The following is an 11,335-nucleotide window of genomic DNA, read 5'->3' as shown; positions in this document are numbered from 1 at the left end:
CGTGAATGGCCTGATTTGGAAAACGACGCGTACGCATACGCGTGATAGGGTCTGTGCTTCCAGCACAATTCCAGTCCCACACCATCACAACTCTCTGGACATACACCCTTTTACGTCGATTTTGCAGGGTCACGCGTGCGCGTGGGTGTCGCGCACGCGTGGAAGGCTGATTTTGCAAGTGACGCGGACGCGTTAGGGACGTGTTTGCATGGGCGTGTTTTGTGCCTAAAGCACGCCTCCATCCATGCTCCCGCGTAACTCTCTATTTCATTCTTCCTTGCTTCGGATGCACACATGACGCTAACATGTCAGCGACGCTCGCGCATCGCGTGCTTTTTTTTAATGCAGAATGCAAATACAAATGCAGACTATATGCAGAGATTATGAGAAGAGCCACTAAGAAGAAAAAAAACAAAGTAGAATAAAACAAAACAAAACTAAGACTGAAACGGAACGATCATACCTTGGTGGGTTGTCTCCCACCTAGCACTTTGCTTTTACGTCCTTAAGTTGGACGGTTTTCAGGCTCATTCTACTTCTGTTGGTGGGTCCTCCAAGAGAAAGACCTCTAGCTCTTTGTGATCCTTCATCTTCTCTCCATGATAAAGCTTTAGGCGATGTCCATTGACCTTGATGCAATTGGAACTTGAAGGATGACGCATGTGGAAGACGCCATATGGCTCTGCTTTCTCTACTCTATAGGGACCTTCCCATCTGGATCTCAGCTTTCCTGGCATGAGTCTCAACCTGGAGTTGTAAAGGAGAACCAGATCTCCTGGTCTGAACTCTCTTCTCTTGATATGCTTGTCATGCACAACCTTCATCTTCTCTTTGTATCGCCTGGAGTTGTCATATGCTTCGAGGCGAAGGTTCTCTAATTCTGCTAGTTGCAGCTTCCTTTCAGCACCAGCTTCCTCAAATCCCATGTTGCATTCCCTTACAGCCCAGAAAGCCTTGTGTTCCACCTCTACTGGAAGGTGGCAAGCCTTTCCGTACACTAAGCGGAAGGGGCTCATCCCAATAGGTGTCTTGTACGTTGTTCGATATGCTCAGAGCGCATCTTGTAGCCTGGCACTCCAGTCCTTCCTATGAGGCTTTACTATCTTCTCCAGAATACGCTTTATTTCTCTATTAGATATTTCTGCTTGCCCATTGGTCTGGAGATGGTATGCTGTTGCTACATTGTGAACAATCCCATGCTTCTTCAGTAATCCTGCTAATCTCCTGTTACAGAAGTGAGTGCCTTGATCACTCACGATTGCTCGTGGTGATCCAAAGCGACAGATAATATGGTTTCTAACAAAGGAAACAACAGTGTTAGCATCATCAGTACGGGTAGGAATTGCTTCCATCCATTTAGAGACATAATCTACAGCTAACAGTATATAAAGGTAACCACTAGAGTTTGGAAATGGACACATGAAGTCAATGTCCCAAACATAAAAAATTTCACAGAAAAGTATAATCTGTTGAGGCATCTCACCCCTCTTGGATATATTACCAAATGTTTGGCATGGGAAACAAGATTTACAAAAAGCAGCAGCATCTTTAAAAAGAGTAGGCCACTAGAATCCACAATCTAAAATTTTCCTAGCTGTTCTTTGAGGGCCAAAATTTCCTCCACTCTTAGAAGAGTGGCAAGCCTCTAAAATGGACTGGAATTCTGATTGAAGCACACACCTTCTAATTACCTGGTCAGTACCATACCTCCATAAGTATGAGTCATCCCATATATAATATTTAGACTCGCTTTTCAGCTTGTCCCTTTGATGTTTAGTAAAAATAGGAGGGAAAGTATGGCTAACTAGATAATTAGCTATAGGTGCATACCAAGGAACTACTTATGATACTGCATGCAAGCTATCAAATGGGAAAGCATCATTGATAGGAGTGGAGTCATCCTTAATGTGCTCAAGGCGACTCAAGTGGTCTGCCACTAAATTCTGGTTACCACTCCTATCCTTAATTTCTAAATCAAATTCTTGCAGCAACAGTATCCAACGTATCAACCTTGGTTTGGACTCTTTTTTAGCTAATAAATACTTTAAAGCTGCATGGTCTGAGTACACTACCACCTTAGTACCAAGTAGATTGGCTCGGAATTTATCCAGAGCAAAAATAATAGCCAGAAGCTCTTTTTCAGTGGTGGTGTAATTAGACTGAGCAGTGTCCAAGGTCTTAGACGCATAAGCAATTACGAAAGGATCCTTAACTTCGCGCTGAGCCAGCGCCGCTCCTACTGCATGGTTGGAGGCATCACACATAATCTCAAAAGGTTGGCTCCAATCTGGTCCTCTCACGATTGGAGCTTGAGTCAGGACAATCTTCAGCTTATCAAATGCTTACATGCAATCCTCACTGAACTCGAACTCAATATCTTTCTGCAGCAGTCTGGATAAAGGCAATGCTACCTTACTGAAGTCCTTAATGAATCTCCTGTAGAAACCTGCATGGCCAAGGAACGAACGGACTTCCCTCACGGAGGAGGGGTAAGGTAAACTAGAAATGACATCTACCTTTGCTGGATCTACAGAAATACCAGTATTAGACACAACATGTCCTAGAACAATCCCTTGTTTTACCATAAAGTGACATTTTTCAAAATTCAATACAAGGTTTGAACTAACACACATGTCTAATACTCTAGCCAAACTATCCAAGCAAAGGTTAAAGGAATCACCATATACGCTAAAATCATCCACGAAAACTTCCATACAGTTCTCAATAAGATCTGAAAAGATACTCATCATGCATCTTTGGAAAGTAGCCGATGCATTACATAAGCCAAAATGCATCCTTTTATATGCATACGTTCCAAAGGGACATGTAAAAGTAGTCTTCTCCTGATCTTCAGGAGCTATATGAACTTGAAAGTAGCCTGTATAACCATCTAAAAATCAGTAATGGGATTTACCTGACAAGCGATCAAGCATCTGATCAATAAATGGCAAGGGGTAATGATCCTTGCGAGTAGCTTGGTTGAGACGCCTGTAATCAATGCAAACTCTCCATGAATTATGCACTCTAGTTGTCAGGAGCTCTCCATGCTTATTCTTCACTGTTGTGACTCCAGACTTCTTGGGCACCACTTGTACTGGACTGACCCATTCACTATCTGAGATGGGGTAGATAATATCTGCTTCAAGTAGTCTGGTCACTTCTTTCTTGACAACTTCTAAGATGGTGGAATTTAATCTTCTTTGGGGTTCACGGACAGGTTTCGCTCCCTTTTCTAAGAATATTCTATGCTCACAAACTCGAGGGCTAATGCCTACTATATCCGCCAAGCTCCACCCAATTGCTTTCTTGTGTTTTCTCAGCACACTGAGCAGCTGCTCCTCTTGTTGGGGAGTGAGTTTCCTTGCAATAATAAATGGGAGCTTCTGATTATCCTCAAGGTAAGCATACTTGAGGTGGAGTGGAAGGGGCTTTAATTCCTTTATCTGCTCATGGCTGGGCTCTGGATCATTTGGAGCTAGTGATAATGACAAAGTGTCCTCATTGTGTTCAGAGGGTATCCCCACACTTTAACCTTGCTCCATGTGCTTCTCTTCTACTTCTTCTTGGTGAACTTCAGCTACAGTTTCATCAAGGATGTCGCACTGGAAGATAGAATGATCTTCCAGAGGGTGCTTTATAGCTTCATTTAAACTGAAACTCACTGCTCTGCCATCTATCTCAAAGGAGTAAGTTCCTGAGAATGCATCCAGCTTGAACTTTGAAGTCTTCAGGAATGGTCTTCCAAGCAGGATTGAAGATGGTCTTCCAAAGTCATTAGGAAGCATTTCCAAGATATAGAAGTCAATGGGAAATGTGAGCCCCTTAATGCTCACTAATACATTTTCAGCAATTCCAACCACTGTAATAATGCTTTTATCTGCCAATACAAAATGAGCTGCCAACCTTTTTAAGGGAGGGAGCCTCAAAGCATCATATATAGACAATGGCATTATACTAACACACGCTCCTAAATCACACATGCAGTTAGAAAATATTACACCTCCAATGGTACAGTTAACCATGCATGGACCTGGGTCACTACATTTTTCAGGTATAGCCCCCCCCCCCATTAAAGCAGATATAGAACTACCTAAAGGAATAGTTTCTAATTCATTAATTTTATCCTTATGTATGCATAAATCTTTCAGAAAATTTGCATATTTAGGTACTTGTTGAATAACATAAAAAAGGAGAACAGTTACCTCAACCTTTTTAAAAATTTCTACCATTTTGGGATCAAGTTCCATATGCTTCCTAGGCTTCCTTGCAAGGTGTGGAAATGGGATAGGAATGGCGTCACTTGCAGCTTCTGTGTCCTTTGGTGCTCCATTCCTTGGCTGAGCTACTTCTTCTTCAGCCTTGTCCTGTACTTCCTCTTCCTCTTCAGCATCTTCCACTTCAACTAAGTCTTCATCTTGGGCGTGTTCTTGTGGGCTTAGCTTTTCCTGGTTCCTCTCTTACAGTGTGGTTCTGGACCTCAAAGTGATGGCATTGATGCCACCCTTAGGGTTAGGTAAGGGTTGAGAAGGAATTCCACTGGAGTTTGAAGGTTGGTTGGTGGAAGCAGGTAATGAATCTATCCGGGAGACGAGAGCTTGTAAAGTAGCATTCAGACCATTTAAAGTAGAGTTCAGTGTAGTCTGCATGTCTTGTTGTCCTTGTGCAAGAGAACAAAGCATCTCGTCATTTGATGAGGAAGGAGGATAAGTGATCTGAGGGGCCTGTTGTTGGTTGTGCTAGGGTGCTTGTGACTGCCTTAGGTGAGGTACTCTGTAAGGCTGGTTCTGATTCTGCTGTCTGTTGTTGTTATTCCACCTCTGATTTTCATTGTTGTCTCTGTCTCCTCTGTTATAGTTGTCCCTCCATCCATGGTTGGAATTATCTCTCCAACCTTGGTTAGAGTTGTTCTGCCACCCTTGGTTATAGTTTCCACCTTGGTTGTAGTTGCCACCTTGCTGATTGTATCCTGGATTCGGGCGGTCATAGAAATTATGAGTAGCTGTTACAATGTTGTCTTCTTGTTGGAGCTGCGGAAACTCATCAGTATAATGACTATAATCAGCATATATTCCGCATACTCTTTGGGAGACCAGCTGTTGGCTTTGTTGTGGTGGGGGAGACTGAGTTTGTTGTTGATTCAACTGCATCTGCTTCAGTAGGTTGGTCATTTCACATATAGCTTGTGTAACGGCAGTAGTCTCACTGCTAGAGAAAACCTTTGCAACAGTCTTTGAGTGGCTGTTTCTGTGCTTGTGATTCCGAGTGGACTCAGCTAGATCGCTGATCAGTTGCTAAGCTTCATCCGCGGTCTTATACTTTTTCAGAGAACCATTACTAGCACCATCCAGTGTAGTTTTATCCCGAGACTTCATGCCTTGAGTGAAGTAGCTGATCAACACTAACTTGTCAATAATATGATGGGGGCATGAGTCAAAAATATTCTTGAAGCGCTCCCAGTACTCATAAAGAGTTTTTGATTCACCTTGAACGATGCAAGAGATCTCTTTTCTCAATCTATCTGTAACTTCAGCTGGAAAGTATTTTTCCAGGAATTCTCTCCTGAGCGTATCCCAGTTGGTGACAGTTGCTTCAGGTTGGGAGTAGTACCACTCCCTCGCCTTTCCCTCAAGAGAAAATGGGAAGGCGGTTAACAGAATAGAAGTTTCATTTACACCATGACGCCTAACAGTAGAACAGGCTGTCTGAAAATCCCTGAGGTGCTTGATGGGCTCCTAAGCAGGTAAGCCATGAAACTTGGGCATCAAGTTGATTAGTGCAGTTTTCAGTTCAAAATCTGCAGCCAGAGTTGGATGATGCACTTGATATGGCTGTAGTGTAAAATCTGGGGCTCCAGCTTCCTGGAGAGTAATCCTCCTAGGTGCTGCCATATTATCTGCACGTGAATCAACTGAATCAGTAGTAAAGGAGCTTGTTTCCTCCTCAGATGGCGGTTCAGATTCACCCTCAGATGAGACTGGTGAATCGATAACAATCACTTCACCACTTTCAGAGGCTAACCGATGCCGAGCTCGCCTAATACGTGAAAGAGTTCTTTCAATTTCAGGATCAAATGCGGCTAAGCTCGAATTAGGCAGTGAATGCATCATTCAATGAAAGAGACATATAGCTCATGGTAATAAAATAAAATAAAATATGCAAATAAAATAAAAATATGTACACTAATTAATAATTTAGCAGGAAATTGTAACTCCCTGGCAACGGCGCCAAAAATTGACGGGAGGGCGGAAGTAGGCCAATTAAGAAATTATAATATAAGAATAGCGTTGCGAGTATAGCTCTTAACTAGCTGAAATCCGCTCCATCAATTTAGAAAGGTTGTCACAAAAGTTTAGAATAAAAATACTGGGAGTATGAGTCCCAGGTCGTCTCCCAACGAGTTGCTAAAAGGGTGATATCTTATTAATCAGGAGTTTTCTGGGTAATTTTGAGTTTGGGCAATGGGCAAATAAATAATTGTAATTTAAAAAAGTGGAAATTAAAAGAGATTTATAATATTCAAAATAAAAGGCCTTGACTGGGGGAATGATTAATTGGAAGTTCTATCCTTGTTAGAATTCTCTCAAGTGTAGTATGAAGAGGTTGTTGTTTTCACTTAGTTAACCCTTACTAAATAAAGGAAAGTCAAGTGATTGAGCTAACTCTTATTCGCAAATCCTAGTCCTCTCCCTTGGGAAGGTCTAGCGTTAGTAAATACAAAATTAGCCAACAACTTCCAATTTAACTAATCACTTGAGCATTCCAACTCAAGTGTCTCCTTTCAATCAACCCCATGTCAAGTTGGGAATCTACTCCATTGACATGAGAATTACTTGCATAGAATTAAAAAGGGAATAAAAGAAAGACATGATAGACAATAACTGCAATTTAATTAAAAATAAAAGTAATCTTTTGCGTTAACAATCCATAAAAATAATCCAATTGTAACTCTAAACAAGAATTAAGAATATGGAATAAATAAAAGAGTAAGGAAACAAACTAGAATAGTATCTTCAACAGAGGTAATGACTCTTCAATATCCAAAGCAAAAGCAATAAACTATGAAACTATGAATGTAAAGAAAACCTAGAGGAAGAGTAATTTTCTCTCTAGATTCTGATCTAAAAACTAAAACTATGCTAATGAGAATCTGTATTGAGTCTCTGCATGTTCCCTGGCTCTAGTCTGTGTTTCTGGGCCAAAAACTGGGTCAAAACTCGGCCCGAAATCACCCCCAGCATTTTTTGTTATTTCTGCAGATCGCGCATGTCACCCGTACGCATCAGTCACGCGTGCGCATCGCTGGTTGTTTTGGCGTGTCACGCGTACGCGTCAGTCACGCTTGCGCATCTTTATGCAAACTCCAATCCATGAGTACATGTCAGGCACGCGCACGCGTAGTTGCAAATTTCTCCATATCGCGCGCTCGCGTGAGCCATACGTGCGCGTCGATGCTCGCTAGTTACCTCTTTAGTTTCTTGTGTTCCTTCCATTTTTTGCAAGCTTCCTCTCCATTCTCTAAGCCATTCCTATCCTATAAAGCCTGAAACACTTAACACACGGATCACGGCATCGAATGGTATAAAGGAGAATTAAAATATACAAATTAAAGATCTCTAGGAAGCAAGATTTCAATCATAGAACAAAACTAGGAAGGGATTGTAAAATCATGCAAATCATATGAATAAGTGGGTAAAGACTTGATGAAACCACTCAATTAAACACAAGATAAACCATAAAATAGTGATTTATCAGTAGTCATTGAGAAGAATTGGTTTGAAGTATTATTTAGACAAGTATGGATAAAAGAATTATATTATTTGACTTTGATTTATAAAGAAAAGAAATACATTATGCTTTAGAACTTGATTTATTAAGAAAAGTATTATGTTGGGGTTTCAATTTATCAAGAAAAGTATTATGTTTTGAGTTTTATTTAGCTAAGAAGAGAATTATGTTTTGAGTGTGAATTATTGATGAACGGAATGGGAGGTGTAACTATGATAATTGTTGAATGAATTGAATGATGATGAGGATGAATTTGATATGGTAATTGTTTTGTGGGGATTGTGGTTAATTACCACCCACCAGATTTTAAAGAAAATTGTTTTGTGGGGATCGTGGTTATTTACCGTCCACCAATTTTTAAATGAATATGCTTTGTGGGGATCGAGGTCAATTACCACCCACAGGTTTTTCTTTTCCAATTGAAAACGACTGTAGGGATCGAGGTGGTTTACCGCTCACCAAGTGAGGATCGTGGTACTGTACCACTCACAAGTTTTCAAGAGGACGATGTCCGGGTTAGCTACCGGACATGTCGGGTTAGCTTTATAATCGACAGATGAGACTCATCAGCCATAGGGTAGGCATACATCATATGCATATGTGTGTTTTGTTTGATTGAGCATTAATTGGGCTTGCCTATGTGATTATTATGCTTACCTGCTATATTTGCTACCTATTGTATCTGTATTCTACTTGTGTTTACTTTGTTTGTATTGCTTGTCTGTGCACCAGAGTTTTGGAAGATTGGAAGAAGGCAGAAATTAGGGCTTAAATTAGAAAGGAATTAGAAATAAGAACCTTAGATAACCTACCCTGTTTATGATTTTCAATTTATAAACTTCAAGATTTAAATATGAGTGTCAGAGTTTTAGGATTGCCTTTGTCTTTTCCGAGACCTTATATCTTATGTACGTGGGCACATTTACCATACTGAGAACCCCAGTTCTTATTCTATACAGATATTGTGGTTTTCAGATACAGGACGCGAGGCACCGTACTGAGCATTCTGGAGACTCTTGGAAGCAAAGAACTATCTTAGGACTTGATATTTGTATTTGGTTTATGTTTATATATGTGTATAAATTCTCCATCTTGTATATATTATGTTTTGTCTCTCTTAGAGGTTGACTTGGAGAAACTGGATTTATATTTATCTGTTGGTTTATTTTTGGGGTTATATATATACTTTGCAGGTCAAGCCTAGATCTTGATTATATAACTATCAGTTGGAACTCCACTTTTTTTTATATTTGTTTTCTGGTTTTCTGTATAAGTTTTCTATCTTTTTGTTTCTCGTGAGCGTTGTACCTTCGATTTTGTTTTTGTTGTACCCCTTTTATTTCAAGGCTCCCAGATATATTATCCTTGTTTTATACATATATTTTTACTTTTAGAGGTCATAGCGCCTCGCCACCTCTGTTTTACATCCTAGGTGTAAAGCTCTGTGTGGTAGGGTGTTACAATCTACGAAGTTCACTAATGTCACAAAATTTGCCTAACTCCTCAACAAAACGTGACCTATTAGTTGGAGTCTAATATTGATAGAGATCTTGTGAATGACTATATCAGTAGATGGGAGAAATTTTATGAGGGATGTTCCATCAAAAACTTAGGTCAATAACTGTTAAAAGTTATATCCGGCTCCGATGACAAACAGGCGTAGAACAAGTGGACTGTTAACCTATCATGGCTCCGACATACTGTACATCGAGAATTGGAAGTAGAGTCGACAGAGGAGAAATTGATGCGGTACACCTGAAGCTAGATCATGTAAGGTGGACATGAATATTATAAGGATGTACGAGGCAACTGTGGCGAATAAGAGGAGAATTCATCTGTATAACGAACATCCGATTAATAATCGAAGGTTTATTGAAGGTGATGTGGAGGGAGAAGCAACCGTCTCTGCCTCTGTCTCAACTACAATAACTACTGAAGTACCTCCACGGAGGATGAGGTTGAAGAAATGTGCAAGGAAGACTCTCACCCCACCTCCAGAGAAGAAGAAGAAAAAGAGAGTTCTTCTAAAGGGCAAGGTACAAGGGGATGTTGGGGAGGAAGTGGAAGCCCAAGATGTTGGTGAAAGTCCAGTTTAGGCCCAATCTGCTATACAATTCAAGCCTAAAATTCAACCCAAAGCCTTGTTCTAACAATGTGAAGAACCGTCATAAATTTCACAAAACAACTCCCATCCACCACAGACACCCCCTGGTAGAAGATGAAACTCCACAGCAAACTTCTATCCAAACTAAAACACCGAACACATTTCTAAGTCAGAACCTACAATTCAAACCAACAATGACTTCCTAAATCAATATATCCCTCAATCCACTGAAAATCCAGGCCAAAATGGAGCTTCTAGAAGGAAGAAGAGAAATGTGAGAAGTACCATAAGGACTCCACCTACTGGGCAGAGATTTGTCCCAAACTCTAATCCAACCAAGCCTCCTACCATTCACGTCCTAGTTGATATAGATGTATATTTTGATGATGGTGCTGGTCAATACTGTTATGATTCCGAGAATTTATACAGCATAAATAGTGAGATAAGGATAACCCCACATACACTCAAGGCAACGCTAATACACCAGTCAGCCAAGTGCGTTTAGAGGTTGGAATGGAATTTATTACAATTGAGGAATTTAAGAAAGCTGTGAGAAATTTTAATATCAACCTTGAGAGGAATATTTTTTTCCTAGGGTAAATCCTAAGAGCGCAAGGGCAATTTGCTATGATGAAAACTACCCATAGACTGTTTATTGTGCTAGGAGGAACCACCCTGCTAATTACCAAATTAAGACTCTCATCAATGAACACACATATCCCAAAACATGGAATTGCAAATTTATAGATGGAAAGTGGATGGTGAATGGCTTGAAGAAAAAATTAGGAGTCACCCAATAATGACTACCAAAGAGGCCGAATAGTTTTTCAAGTCACCCAACAATGACTGCCAAAGAGACTGAAGAGTTTTTCAAGACTGAGTATGATGTGAATATTAATGAAAAAAAGATCTACAGGGCAATAACAAAAGTAAGGGAGAGGACTGAGGGTTCTAAAAAAGCCCAATATGCATGCTTGAGGGATTATGCAAATGAGATTCTAAAGACCAATCATGGGTCCACTACTCGGATTGAAACTTTTATGTTACTAGGGGATCAACTAATGTTTAAGAGGATCTATATCTACCTTGCTACATGTAAAAGGGGTTTTCTAGCTGGATGTAGACCCTTCATTGGGTTGAATGGCACCTTTCTGAAGGGTACTATAGTGGCCAATTGTTTACTGCAATTGGTGAGAATGCTAACAACCACATATACCCTATAGCCTATGCTGTGGTGATATCAAAAACAAAAGACACATGGAAATGGTTTCTAGAACTACTTCTGAAAGACCTAGGTGATCATAGAACAAACGGATTCAACTTCATGTCAGATTAACAGAAGGTATGCACATGTTTATCCGATGTGGGGTATTATTGTCAAATACGATAATATTTTTGTGTTGATTGTCAATTTTAAAATTTTTATATCCTGACAAGTCAGAAATT

At 40.2% G+C, this 11,335-nt stretch overlaps 1 non-coding gene across 1 annotated transcript; it reads left to right on the top strand.

The window, feature by feature from the left end:
* The first annotated feature begins 5,409 nt into the window (after positions 1-5,409).
* On the top strand, positions 5,410-5,516 carry LOC148554896 (small nucleolar RNA R71). The gene has a single exon (XR_015886632.1). It is a non-coding gene; the product is annotated as a small nucleolar RNA R71 (small nucleolar RNA).
* Positions 5,517-11,335: the final 5,819 nt, after the last annotated feature.

This window comes from Arachis ipaensis, chromosome B6 (assembly GCF_059453495.1).
Source record: "Arachis ipaensis isolate K30076 ecotype BB chromosome B6, ASM5945349v1, whole genome shotgun sequence".
NCBI classification, from domain to species: Eukaryota; Viridiplantae; Streptophyta; class Magnoliopsida; order Fabales; family Fabaceae; genus Arachis; species Arachis ipaensis.
Note: the sequence above shows the minus strand (reverse complement) of the source record. Positions and strands in the feature narration are given on the sequence as shown.